This window comes from Ambystoma mexicanum, chromosome 5q (assembly GCF_040938575.1).
Source record: "Ambystoma mexicanum isolate Mex_15411 chromosome 5q, UKY_AmexF1_1, whole genome shotgun sequence".
Lineage (NCBI taxonomy): Eukaryota > Metazoa > Chordata > Amphibia > Caudata > Ambystomatidae > Ambystoma > Ambystoma mexicanum.
Genome location: NC_090933.1, coordinates 1312046203 through 1312060464, shown reverse-complemented (window position 1 = coordinate 1312060464; position 14262 = coordinate 1312046203). Strand labels below are relative to the sequence as shown.

At 51.0% G+C, this 14262-nt stretch overlaps 1 protein-coding gene across 3 annotated transcripts in view; it reads right to left on the bottom strand.

Annotated features, from left to right (window-relative positions):
• Nucleotides 1–14262, bottom strand: part of LOC138498068 (solute carrier family 52, riboflavin transporter, member 2-like) — a 308844-nt gene that overhangs the window by 246147 nt on the left and 48435 nt on the right. Inside the window, exon 1 of one of the 3 annotated variants that reach the window (XM_069621917.1) lies at nucleotides 2021–2041. The exons of the other annotated variants lie outside the window; for them this stretch is intronic. The gene's annotated coding sequence lies outside the window, so the exon portion shown is untranslated. Of the gene's footprint in view, nucleotides 1–2020; nucleotides 2042–14262 lie in introns of those variants that run through there. 3 annotated transcript variants of the gene reach the window in all.

Genomic DNA, 14262 nt, shown 5'->3' with positions numbered 1-14262 from the left:
ACCTCTACGGAGTGGATAGATCTTTTCAAGTATTGTCCATTTAAAGTCCTCCCCCGTATGTTGTTGGGATACAAAATGGGAGACTAATGGTGCTGTTCATTGTTTAGTCCTCAAACAGGACTTGTGTTCAATGAGTCATGTTTTGACTGGACGTGCTGTCATGCCAGGTTGCAGGTACACATGAGGTATATGACCCCTTTACTATTGCAATTCATGAGGTGGCATTAAAAGTACTAACTGCCGGAACTCAGCCTATAAGACGGGAGGAGTCATGTTGACTTTCTTTCCTTTACCCCATAGAATATGCTGAACAACATCTGAGGGTGCACAGATTTGGTCTTAAAAAAATGAAGAAATATGTCCTGAAGAAGAAGATGCACGAGAGGGTAAATCATTGAAACCGGTCGCCCAGACTCCTTGATGTCCCCTGACTAAGGCCGACACATAGTCGCCTCAAACCATTGGGAACATTGATTAGTGACGCTCATATTCTAATTGTATCTTATGCTGAACTATAATCTCTCAGAAAATTAACTATTGTGTTTACACCGGAATGATCTGCAGGAGTATAACAGGAGAGTGTCATTTATAATCTTAATTGTTTGATTACACTTTACTTTGAGTTAATCAGACACTTCGCGGAGGGCGAATAAATTTACCTTTTTCTGACGCACAGTCCCACGTGAACTGTCTGACTAAACAAAGTATGCAGCTATGGGGAGAATGAAACCCAGCTGCAAATTTTAAATCCTTTTTGTGTTTTTTCAAGTAGGATAATAATTCATCAGTAACCTGCTTCAAATCTACCCAACTCATTGTAGGAATAGGGCGAGTCTCTCTTCACCTATCTCTTTTAGATAGGCGGTGCCGCAGCGCTCCCTAGGGCCAGTGAGCACCATGAAGGGAAGTTGTGTTATTTCGCTTAAGGAGAGTGTTAGGGCTACACATTGATAGTACATTGAGTAATTAGCTCGAGAGAAGCTCCATCCTTTTTCTGTTTTGTGTAACATTTGACTGTTACATGAGTGTTTAGACTCAGGGGATGCTAGGCACCCCTCCAGTACTCTATAGGAAGATGGTGTGTGCTGGGTCTGTAAATTTAAAAAGACTAGTAAAGTAAATTTAACTTTATATGCTCTGGGAGACAGTAGTCAGTCCCAGAGAAGGTATTTAAAAGGTGCTGTGCGACACGCAAGTAAAAGATGATGCCTATGGAGTTGTTTTAAAACTCCATATCCCAAGAACACATAAGTAAAACACACATAAAAATACATGGAAGAGTGGGGAAAAAAAGGCTCACACGCTTTCCATGTAAAAATTAAAATCCTAGAAATCCAGCAAAGTTGCTTGGGGTTTCAAAAGGTAAGGGAAATTAGCACATTCTTGAGAATTCTCCCTAACACTAGGCACTACCTCTCCATGTACAGCGCCCTGTGGCCTCCCCAACCACTACCTGTCCTTGCATAGCGCCATGGGGCCTCCCTAGGCTCTACCTCTCCTTGTACAGAGCCCTGTGGCCTCCCCAACCACTACCTATCCTTGCATAGCGCCATGGGGCCTCCCTAGGCTCTACCTCTCCTTGTACAGCGGCCTGTGGCCTCCATAGGCTCTAGGCTCTACCTTGTAAAGCGCCCTATGGCCTCCCGAGACACTATCTCTCCCTGTAAAGAGCCCTGTGGCCTCCCGAAATTACTTCCAGTGCCCTGTCTCCCCCCCCCCCCCAGGCAGTGCCAGTCCATGTACAGCGCCCTCTGGCCTCCCAAGCGCTACCTGTCCCTGTATAGCGCCATGGGGCCTCCCTAAGCGCTACCTCTCCTTGTACAGTGGCCTGTGGTCACCGTAGGGGCTACCTGTCCTTGTACAGTGCCATGGATCCTCCCTACGTGCTACCTCTCCGTGGATCCTCCCTACGTGCTACCTCTCCGTGCGCATCACTCTATGCTCCCCCTACGCGCTACCTCTCCTTGTACGGTTCCCTGTGGCCACCCTAGGCATGCGCCTTCTGCGCTCAGTGTCTTACCTCTCTCTCCTGGGACTCTAGGCCCCTTGGCTTTGCCCCTTTGCCAACTCTGCTCGTCCTTCCGGAAAATGGGCTAGCAGCCTGGCAATAGCCTAAAGGTTGACGCTTAGACTGGTTTGCGATGCCTCCCGCCCCCTCGCCCCCGCTTGTGAAAGCTGTAACGCGGGATTGCGCAATAGCAGGACACTGCAACATTGGCAGCTACAGTGTTCTGCACCTCGGGGTGAAGCAGCCGCCAACACACGCGGCCTTGGGAAGGCTCCGCGTGCAGGCAGGCACGCAGGGCGACCTTTATACAGACTCACTGGCAGCATTCAGGGCCGCCCTTCCCCGGCAACATCACCAACATATACACAAGCACAACCTAGGAGAGAGAAGCAAAGCACGGGCGCCGCTCGAGGTAGCAGGGCAACAGTAGTGGGCTGTGACCTTGTGCACGGGTGGAGGTGAAAGGGGAGGAACCAGGCTGGAAAGGGGGGGGAGAGGGGGAGTGATAAGTATACAGCTAAATTGGTGTCATGGACCTGTGCGGTCTTCCTGAATACTTTTTCTCCATCAAGTTAGAAAAGTGAATGGTTTATTTGTAGTCTACTGCAACATAGCATTCTATATCGCTGGCAACATAGTCAGCTGTGTAGTCCACTGCGACATAGCATTCTATATTGCTGTGTATTCAGCTGTGTAGTCCACTTCAACATCGCATTCTATATTGCAGTGTGGCCACTTGAGGCATAGCATTCTATAGTACTGTGTAGTCCACTGCGGCAGAGCATTCTATATTGCTGTGTAGTCCACTGCCACATAGCATTCTATATAGATGTGTAGTCCACTGCGACATAACATTCTATATCGCTGTGTAGTCACTTGCAGCATAGCATTCTATAGTGGCATAGCATTCTATATTGCTGTGCAGTCCACTGCCACATAACATTCTCTATCACCGGCAACATAGTCAGCTGTGTAGTCCACTGCGACATAGCATTGTATATCGCTGTGTAGTCTACTAATGCCATGTCACTACTGTGAGTCCACTGTGATGTGTAGTCCGCTGCAGCATAGCATTCTATATCGCTATGTAGTCAGCTGTGTAGTCCACTGCAGCATAGCATTCTATATAGCTGTGTAATCCACTGCGGCAGAGCATTCTATAGTGATGTGTAGTCCACTGCGGCAGAGCATTCTATATCACTGTGTAGTCAGATGTGTAGTCCACTGCGGCAGAGCATTCTATAGTGATGTGTAGTCGACTGCAGCATAGCATTCTATATCGCTGTGTAGTCAGCTGTGTAGTCCACTGCAGCATAGCATTCTATATAGCTGTGTAATCCACTGCGGCAGAGCATTCTATAGTGATGTGTAGTCCACTGCGGCAGAGCATTCTATATCACTGTGTAGTCAGATGTGTAGTTCACTGCGGCAGAGCATTCTATAGTGATGTGTAGTCCACTGCAGCATAGCATTCTATATCGCTGTGTAGTGAGCTGTGTAGTCCACTGCAGCATAGCATTCTAGATCGCTGTGTAGTCCACTGCAGCATAGCAGTCTATATAGCTGTGTAGTCCACTGCGGCAGAGCATTCTATAGTGATGTGTAGTCCACTGCGGCAGAGCATTCTATAGTGCTGTGTAGTCCACTGCGGCAGAGCATTCTATAGTGCTGTGTAGTCCACTGCAGCATAGCATTCTATATCGCTGTGTAGTGAGCTGCGTAGTCCACTGCAGCATAGCATTCTAGATCGCTGTGTAGTCCACTGCAGCATAGCAGTCTATATAGCTGTGTAGTCCACTGCGGCAGAGCATTCTATAGTGATGTGTAGTCCACTGCAGCATAGCATTCTATATCGCTGTGTAGTCCACTGCAGCATAGCATTCTATAGTGCTGTGTAGTCCACTGCAGCAGAGCATTCTATAGTGCTGTGTAGTCCACTGCGGCAGAGCATTCTATAGTGCTGTGTAGTCCACTGCGGCATAGCATTCTATAGTGCTGTGTAGTCCACTGCGGCAGAGCATTCTATAGTGCTGTGTAGTCCACTGGGGCAGAGCATTCTATAGTGCTGTGTAGTCCACTGCGGCATAGCATTGTATAGTGCTGTGTAGTCCACTGCGGCAGAGCATTCTATAGTGCTGTGTAGTCCACTGTGGCAGAGCATTCTATAGTGCTGTGTAGTCCACTGCGGCAGAGCATTCTACTCAGTAGCAGATGGGGGAACCTAACCAAATTGCGCAGCGTGTGGCTTTTTAACCTAGTGCAGCAGTGAGGGGATACATCTACTCCTCAGGACGGCCCTGGTAGATACGGGTCGAGATGCTTATGTTCTGGAAGTGGTTCACGAGCAGTTGCGTTTACACCACCAATAGAAATGTAAGCTGGGCATCTTCAATACATAGAGGTTGCAGGCATCCAAGAAATACAAATAATGATAGCGCTTCATACCAGTTTTAGAGCTGTAATTTGGGTCTGACCTCCTTCTATTGGCCTTGGCAGGCAGGGGTGTTGCTAGCTCTGGAAAAGATCCGGGGCTAGCTGCTAGCCTTTTGGTTGTAGCCCCCTCGGGCCTCCTCAAGCAGCGCCTCTAGTGGCTGACCGAGGGATGGCAGCCTTGTTGCACGGCATCGTCCCGTTCCCAGAGCGAGCACACTGCGCCTGGACCATGCTCGCGCCCCGGATACTTGTGTTGGGCATGAAGGTTCCATCCGGGCTTTTCAGAAGAACAGATGTTTGCGTGGCTTCTACTGGAGGTTATTCGCCATTTCCCTTTCTACGCGGGACTTCTTCTCGCCATCGCCTCGTTTAGAATGGAATTCCCCCTGCATTATAACGCGAGTCCACACCAGGCATTCGCGCCATTTTTTTTTACCAGCATACACTTTTTTTTTTTAATGGATCACATGGGAATAAGGACTTGCAGTCATACATTGGCATTACATTATACAAAATCCCCATAATTCAACCGGCACTATCGTTTCAGAAAATCCATAGGCATTTATACAGGATTAGAAAACATGTCCCTCCAAAGGAAAGCGTCCACAGACTGTCCGAATATGCGGAATGGCACAAGAGCGCCCCCTACACATTTTCAGGAGGTGCAGGTCCCCAATGTCCATTGGACATGCGGCAAGAGAACCAAGCCGCCCTGGTGCTATAGCTCCTGTTGATACCCAGCAGCTGGCGTCTCCGAAGCAAGGTCCCATCTTCTGCGACGGCCGGCCAAGAAATCCCTCACCCGCAGGACCCGTCCCTAAAGCCGCGGGATCCTATAGCCTCCCCACAAAGACTAGCTGAGTGAGCCAGGATTCCCCCAAAACCTCTGCTTCCTATCCAGGCCTGCAGAGGTGGGAAGCTGCGCCATGAAACAAGCCCCGCCCCCACACAGATATGGGGTCAGTAATCGAGGCCCAGTTACTTGCAAACTCCCTCTCCCTCTCGCCCATTCCTCCCCATGAAGGCTTGGCCCATGAAATGCTATGCGCCATGTTAGCCCTGGCAGGAGCCAACTCACAGTTCCCCCTTCACCAAGTACAGAACATCCTCAATGGCCCTACCACCCATCCTAAGCACATGCCGCCCTCTCCATAGACCCACCACCCATCCCAAGCACATGCCACCCTCTCCAGAAACCCACCACCCAGCCTAAGCACATGGCACCCTCTCCATAGACCCACCAACCAGCCTAAGCAGATGCTGCCCTCTCCACAGAGCCACCACCCATTTCAAGCACATGCCGCCCTCTCCACAGAGCCACCACCCATCCTAAGCACATGCCGCCCTCTCCATAGAGCCACCACCCATCCCAAGCAGATGCTGCCCTCTCCACAGAGCCATCACCCAGCCTAAGCAGATGCTGCCCTCTCCAGAAACCCACCCCTCATCCCAAGCACATGCCAACCTCTCCACAGAGCCACCACCCAGCCTAAGCACATGCCGCCCTCTCCAGAAACCCACCACCCAGCCTAAGCACATGCTGCCCTCTCCAGAGACCCACCACCCAGCCTAAGCACATCCCGCCCTCTCCAGAGACCCACCACCCAGCCTAAGCACATGCCGCCCTCTCCAGAGACCCACCACCCAGCCTAAGCACATGCCGCCCTCTCCAGAGACCCACCACCCAGCCTAAGCACATGCCGCCCTCTCCAGAAACCCACCACCCATCCTAAGCACATGCCGCCCTCTCCAGAAACCCACCACCCATCCTAAGCACATGCCGCCCTCTCCAGAAACCCACCACCCAGCCTAAGCACATGCCGCCCTCTCCAGAAACCCACAACCCAGTCTAAGCACATGCCACCCTCTCCAGAAACCCACCACCCAGCCTAAGCACATGCCATCCTCTCCAGAAACCCACCACCCAGCCTAAGCACATGCTGCTGTCTCAAGAAACCCACCACCCATCCTAAGCACATGCCGCCCTCTCCAGAGACCCACCACCCATCCTAAGCACATGCCGCCCTCTCCAGAGACCCACCACCCATCCGAAGCAGATGCTGCCCTCTCCACAGAGCCACCACCCATCCGAAGCAGATGCCACCCTCTCCATAGAGCCACCACCCATCCCAAGCACATGCCGCCCTCTCCAGAAACCCACCACCCTGCCTAAGCACATGCGGCCCTCTCCACAGAGCCAACGCCCATCCTAAGCACATGCCGCCCTCTCCACAGAGCCACCACCCATCCCAAGCACATGCCGCCCTCTCCAGAGACCCACCACCCATCCGAAGCAGATGCTGCCCTCTCCAGAGACCCACCACCCATCCTACGCACATGCCGCCCTCTCCAGAGACCCACCACCCATCCTAAGCACATGCCGCCCTCTCCACAGAGCCACCACCCATCCGAAGCAGATGCCACCCTCTCCAGAGGCACCACCCATCCCAAGCACATGCCGCCCTCTCCAGAAACCCACCACCCTGCCTAAGCACATGCTGCCCTCTCCACAGAGCCACCACACATCCCAAGCACATGCCGCCCTCTCCAGAGACCCACCACCCATCCGAAGCAGATGCTGCCCTCTCCAGAGACCCACCACCCATCCCAAGCACATGCCGCCCTCTCCCATCCTAAGCACATGCCGCCCTCTCCAGAGACCCACCACCCATCCCAAGCACATGCCGCCCTCTCCAGAGAGCCACCACCCATCCGAAGCAGATGCTGCTCTCTCCAGAGACCCACCACCCATCCCAAGCACATGCTGCCCTCTCCACAGAGCCAACACCCAGCCTAAGCAGATGCTGCCCTCTCCAGAGCCACCACCCATCCCAAGCAGATGCCACCCTCTCCACAGAGCCAACACCCATCCAGAGCCACCGCCCATCCTAAGCACATGCCACCCTCTCCAGAGCCACTACCAATCCTAAGCACATGCCGCCCTTTCCAGAGACCCACCACCCCATCCTAGGGACATGCTGCCCTCTCCAGAGACCCACCACTCCATCCTAGGGACATGCTGCCCTCTCCAGAGACCCACCACTCCATCCTAAGCACATGCTGCCCTCTCCACAGAGCCACGACCCATCCTAAGCACATGCCGCCCTCTCCACAGACTCACGACCCATCCTAAACACACGCCACCCTCTTCAGAGAGCCACCACCCATCCCAAGCACATGCCGCCCTCTCCAGAGACCCACCACCCATCCTAAGCACATGCCATCCTCTCCAGAGACTCACGACCCATCCTAAGCAGATGCCGCCCTCTCCACAGAGCCACCACCCATCCAGAGCCCAGAGACTCACCACCCATCCTAAGCACATACCACCCTCTCCAGTGACCCACCGCCCATCCTAAGCACATGCTGCTCTCTCCACAGAGCCACCACCCATCCAGAGCCACCGCCCATCCTAAGCACATACCACCCTCTCCACAGAGCCACTACCAATCCTAAGCACATGGCGTCCTTTCCAGAGACCCACCACCCCATCCTAAGCACATGGCGCCCTCCCAGAGACCCACCACCCATCCTAGGGACATGCTGCCCTCTCCAGAGACCCACCACTCCATCCTAAGCACATCCTGCCCTCTCCACAGAGCCACGACCCATCCTAAGCACATGCCGCCCTCTCCACAGACTCACGACCCATCCTAAACACACGCCACCCTCTTCAGAGAGCCACCACCCATCCCAAGCACATGCCGCCCTCTCCAGAGACTCACCACCCATCCTAAGCACATACCACCCTCTCCAGTGACCCACCGCCCATCCTAAGCAGATGCTGCTCTCTCCACAGAGCCACCACCCATCCCAAGCAGATGCTGCCCTCTCCAGAGACCCGCCACCCATCCTAAGCACATGCCACCCTCTCCATAGACCCGCCAGCCATCCTAAGCAGATGCCCTCTCCAGAAATTCCCCTTGGTTGGTGACAGGCTGGGAAAGGCAGCATGGCATGCTCAGGCCTGGCACAGTCCACCCTGACCCACCCTAGGCACCCACCGCCCTCTCCAGGCAGGCAGAGGCCGTGCGCTCGGGCCTGGCAGAGCCTGGAACAGGAATGCGTCTCCCCTTTCGGAAGGGGGAGCTTTGGGAATAATAGGGCGCCGGCCTCTGATCTCTCGGTCCTGCCAGATTTGCAAGTAGACTGGAGGGGATCCTGCTAAAGGCCCACACAGGCGTGAGAAGGATTGTGGGCCAGTAATCGCTGCGGGGCATGGGACCGCTGGGCAGGGGCGGGAATGGCTTTTAAGGTGGGTGCACAGGGGTGCCACTGTGCCTGGGCGGCCAATGGGTGCCTTTCAGCAGTAGCACCCCACTGGCAGCACAGGAAGGCGCCCGCTAAGTGCATAGCCCGATGCCTTGAGATTTCCTCTGCTTGCCGGGTCTTTCCGCGCCTGGCAGGACTCGCGAGGACTGCACTCCCTTCCTGCTCCAGGAAACAGCACAGGAACATGCACTTCCAGAACAGAAGACGACGAACGCAGTCCAGCCAGAACGGGGATCTGGCGTCGAACACCCTGCCCTATTGCACAGCACTGCCAGCGAGGCCGCACACCTGAAAATGGACACTATAGTCGACCACACAGAACTGGCAACGACAGACGTGCAGCATTTGTACTCCATGAATAGCTGGCGTGAGACATATCTCCGGGGGTGGGGGGTGTGTGCGTGCGTGTGTGCGTGCGTGGACACGGCCCAGCAGGGCCACGCGCTTTATTTCACAGGCCTAGAGGTGACGCCGTGTGCACGCTTCGCGGCGCTAGGTTTGCCAGTCCAGTGTCTGCAGCAGCGCACGGCTCGTCCCGTCACTTGGGGCATTTTCAGTGCGGTGTACCGGGAGTGGCCGAACCGGGAGCAGATTGAGAGAGTCAAGAAAGACATGCGTGCAATGTTCAAACTGGGAGTAGGCTGGGGACGTCAAGCACTGCATGGGCCCGGGTTACCCGCAGAGAATACTGGGATTCTGAAGAATGAACAGGCTGCATGTGTGTGTAATGGAACGCTGTTAAATAGTAAAAAGCATTGGCAATGCCAAGAGTGCGGGTATTTGCGTAGGCATGTGAAATGCACTTTCAAGGCACAGCCGTAGTGGTATTAACTGGCTATTGATGGTCGCAGGTGCAGAATGGCGCGAGTACCTGGGTATCCAATAGCAGTCAAGCGTGGTGTCCCTCCTCATATGCCATTTCTCCCCACCTGTACTCCAATGCAATAGTTTCGGCTTACCTAGCCCAAACAAAAAATGGGATTGTCAAACTATGGCCCCAGAATAGCCATTTTCTTATTAAAGGCTCTGGTCCATCTTATCATGAGGGTATAGACCTCTCCTCCAGCCTCTACTCTCCCTCACCAAAGCCTACCAGTCCGACACTAGGTCAATGTTAAGGGGAATCCATTTATGTATGGGTTAGGGACAATGCTCGAGTTCAGTATACAGGCAAAAAGCAGGGCTCACAAAAACTACTAGCCCACTCGCACTGGCAAGGAGGTTTTAGGAAGGACGAGGACCATTCCTGTGGTACTCAATCTTGCTGGCGAGTATGGCGATATTTGGCATTTACTACAAACAAAGCTTGTAATAAATGCCAAACAAAAGTAGTCACTGTACATGGCTGGACTTCGGAGGAACCGAAGGCACCTTCAACTGTGCAGACAAATTAAGAATTCTAACTTTAAAGTGTCCCTGACCTTTCAGCGTGTGGGAAAAAGTGCATCTCCTACTTCTGTGCATGAAAGAAATGTTAGGGTGTTGCGAGAAGCCAGGAAGGAAACTTGGACACAAGGGGTTCACAGTTTTGGTCAAAGACTTTTGTTAAAGGAAAAGGGGTTTGGGAAATGCCTCTGCTCCAAAGGAGTTTCCCTGCCTAAAAACAAGGATCTGTCCGTCAGCATGTCCAAAACAAAACGTCCTGTGTCCAAAGTTCTCATCTGGCCCCAACATTCTAATAGAACAACTCTAAAGTGAAAAGGGAAAAATGTCTTTGGCCTTGAGCGATACATAAATGTACAAAAAGAAAACTCCAAACCAAAAAGCTTCACTGCAGAACCTGCTCCCTTTATCATCACACATGTACAGATCAACAGGTCTTGCATCTCCACCGCCTTTCATCAGTGCGCGTTGGCAGTCACTGGCTGCGGGGACTAAGACTGCAATGCAAGAAAATGAAAATACAGTGGCTTAGCAAAAAAAACTGTAGATGAAGGCTCTGCAGGTCTGCTCATGCCAAACAATCCCAGAGCTTTGACCTCACGTGACCTCTTACAGTTTCCACATTTCACAGCCCCGAATTTAAAAAAAAGTCCAACTTGCTGCACCACCTCCAAAAAAAAAAGAAAAAAAAAAGCAAGCTTTGGGGCCAGCAAATACACCTCAAGGCAAATACAAGTAACACATTTTGTGTTACTTGTTTGCAGTGCCAAGGACGAGATACCTCTTCCATTTTGGCACTTCACTTTGTGCGATCGCTGCAGGATTTCCTTCAGTTTCACGTCAGTGTGCGTAATGCACGCTGACGTGAAACTGAAAGTAAATTTCACTGCGGCAGCCATTTTTGGCTGCCACAGTGAAAGAGAAGGTAGGTTTTCACCTTCTTCGATCTCTGGCATTATTGTGCCTTTAAGATCGAGGGAGGTGTCATAGGAAAGGGGAGACTCTACCTTTTCCAACGACATCTTATTTGAAGCATTGCTGGGCGTGAATCCAGCACTATCGCACGATCCGTGTCCAGCAATGCCACTAAACCACCAGGGACCTGTTTCACATGTGGGTGGAGGGAATGTCCCCGGCCTTGGGCATCAGTTTCCCATGTGGGTGTACCGCCCCCAAGCACAGTGGCCGCTCCAGGGAGCCCCGGCAGGGTCTCCTTCCCTCTCCGAGGGAAATTCTGCAATGCAGCCCAGCCAGCGCTGAAGAGGGACAGCCACCCAAGGTCAGGGACATCACCCCCGACCATCCTGGAGCTCTGGCTTGGCAGCATTACAGAGTTTCCAGGTGAGGAATGTCTGGGACTTCGCCAGGGCTTGTGGGTAATAAATTCTAAGGCAATTTGCCCAACTCAGATCTCTGGATTCCCATGGGTGTCTTTTCAGAAATGCATGGGGTTCCCAGTTTTCCTTTGTGGCTGCAACACCCCAGGCCCAAATCTGTAGGTTGTTCACCAGAGCAAATTCCTGCAAAAATCTGCTCTGCCGAAACACTTGGGGTTACCAGTGGTTTAGCCCTTTATCTTTGCGCCCTGGTAGGTGCACCCACAAACGTGAGGTACCGTTTTCATCGGGACACCAGTGGGAACGCGGGCAGGTAGTACATTATTTGTTTTCTCTTGGTTTTCATAAGTTTACATTTGCTGCTGCACTTTGTTACACAACCCTTTCATTTCCCAAATGCGACCTACATTTAGTTGCTGCTTTAGGCACTATACGCTTTTGTAACCTGCACAAGCCACCTACCCTTCAAAAGGTCTGCCTGTGCCCTTTCAAAAAAATGTATGCTTGCCATTCCTCGCCACATTTCTTTTCCTTATTTACACATGCTAAGTATGTCTGTTGGTATTGCTCGTTTTGTGAAACATTACGGAAAATGTGCGGTTTCCTAACTGGAAGAGTCTGGGGAATGTAGCAGGCCATTGCTTTTTGCATTTTTCACAGATGCCATTACCTTACAGGGCCAACCATGTCCACCACATACCTTTATCTGTCATTTTTCCATTTTTTCCCCAAACTACGGGAATTTCCCCTACATAGTTGTTGCCGGACATGCACAAATCACCCCTTCCTAAACTTGGAATCATGTCTACTTTTCAGAAATATATGCCTTTCTGTCAGCTTTCCTACCCTCCTCTTCCATTCCGTCCACGTATGTCCTATTGGAAAAAAAGGGCAAAAAAAAAATTACCTACCTCTCACAAAACTGATGGTAACCTTATAAAATCATGTTTAACATTTATATAGCACAGACTCCTCTGACCCTAAGACTTAAGGGCGCTGACAAAACAGATAGCATGATCGACCTAAACAGACCATCAGAAGAGAGAGGAATACAAAGGTGGGATAAACATCAGAGTTAGGGAGGTCCAGCGAGTATTTATTTAAACAGATGTGTCTTCAGACCTTTTCTGAAAGCATGACTGGAATTTCCGATCTCAGTTTCATAGGCAAATTGTTCCAAGCCATGGGAGCTGCAAAAAAAAAAAAAAAAAAGCGCCAGCCTTAGTCTGCGATAATCTGCATACCGGAACCATAAACTGAAATAGATTTTTGTATCTGAGATTATGTTTACTCACCTTTGATCGTAGTTCCTCATTAAGATAACTAGGGCCAGAGTGTTTCATACAATTAAAAGAAATCGATAGGAGCCAAAAGAGAATACGTTCCCTATTAGGGAGCCAGTAAAGTTCCCTTCTCGCCTCAGAGATATGGTCAGACCTTCTCTTGTCCAGAACAACCCAGACAGCGTTGTTCTGCACAACCTGCAGTCTGTTTAGTTCACCGTTTGAGAGACCAGCCAGTAGGCTGCTACAATAGTCGAACCTGGAGCCAATGAAAGCTCTGGCAAGCGTTTCCCTGCTGTTATGTGAGAGGAATGGGCGGGCATGTGAGAGCAGTTTGATGTAGTAAGAGGATGAAGCCACCAGACTACCGACCTGTGCTTTCAGGTTAAGATTTCTATCAAGATAAATGCCAGAGTCTTGACTTTTTTCTTAACCATTATAACATATTCATCAATAACCAAATTGGAGTATTGATCTTCAAGTTTACAAATCTTGGGGACAGTGCCCCCAAGCATAAGCTCCGTCTTGCTTGTATTAAGAGCCAAGCCATTAGAGCACATCCAACTTTGAATGAGCAAGTAAATTCTGTTGATTTCATCACCTGAAAAGACACCAGGGATGGGTATGATACACTGAGCATCGTCGGCGTAATTGGTAAACTATGTTGTTAATGTCCAGAAAATCAAGAAACGGTACTGTAAAAAGATTATAGAAGATGGGAGAGAGACAGGCTCCCTGAGGGACACCTTGCGTCAGCTCCTTAGTATTGGCATCTGCCAAGTTACTGCTCACTCTCCAGTGACAATCTTTCAGAAAAGAAGTGACCCAGTCAGCCGCCGACTAAGAGAAACCTGCCACCACCCTCAACCTGGAGACCAATACCGTGTGGTCTACCAGGTTGAAGGCGGCGGATAGGTCCACAGTATCAGCATGCTGGGGTCGCCTTGACCCATGTGCCTAAGGAGCTTTGATTTCAAATCCAACAGAGCAGACTCTGGGCCATGTTTTTCGCAAAGGCCAGACTGTCTCTTATTCAGGATGTTACCATTTCTTAGGTGAGCCAGTAATTGAACACAGTCCACTTTATCAAGAATCTTAAGGAGAAATGGGGAGTTAGAGATAGGACGGTAGTTAAGTGAGTCATCGGGGGAGAGAGAGAGCAGGTTTTTGTTCAATAGGGGGGTCACCCAAGAGTGTTTAATACATGTGGGAACCGCACAGTCCCTGAAAGAAGCATGGACACATTTACAAAGAATAGGGATAAGTGAGGTCGCACAAGCTTTAATTGCTAGGGCAGGGCAAACCTCTCCCTTGCAATTGGATGGTTTGAGATTTTGGATAATAGATGTAAGGTCCTCTTCTGTAATGGGTTTGAAGGAGAAGAGTTCATCTTCCTTCCAACATTAACAGGGGTAATAGTATCCTTGAGACCTTTACCGGATAGAGAGGCTCTGGCATCACCGATATCTTTGTTAATTTTGTTGAGTTTATTATCCCTGGCCTCCTGTACTAGGTTACACCATCTGGCATCTTTAATAATAAGAGT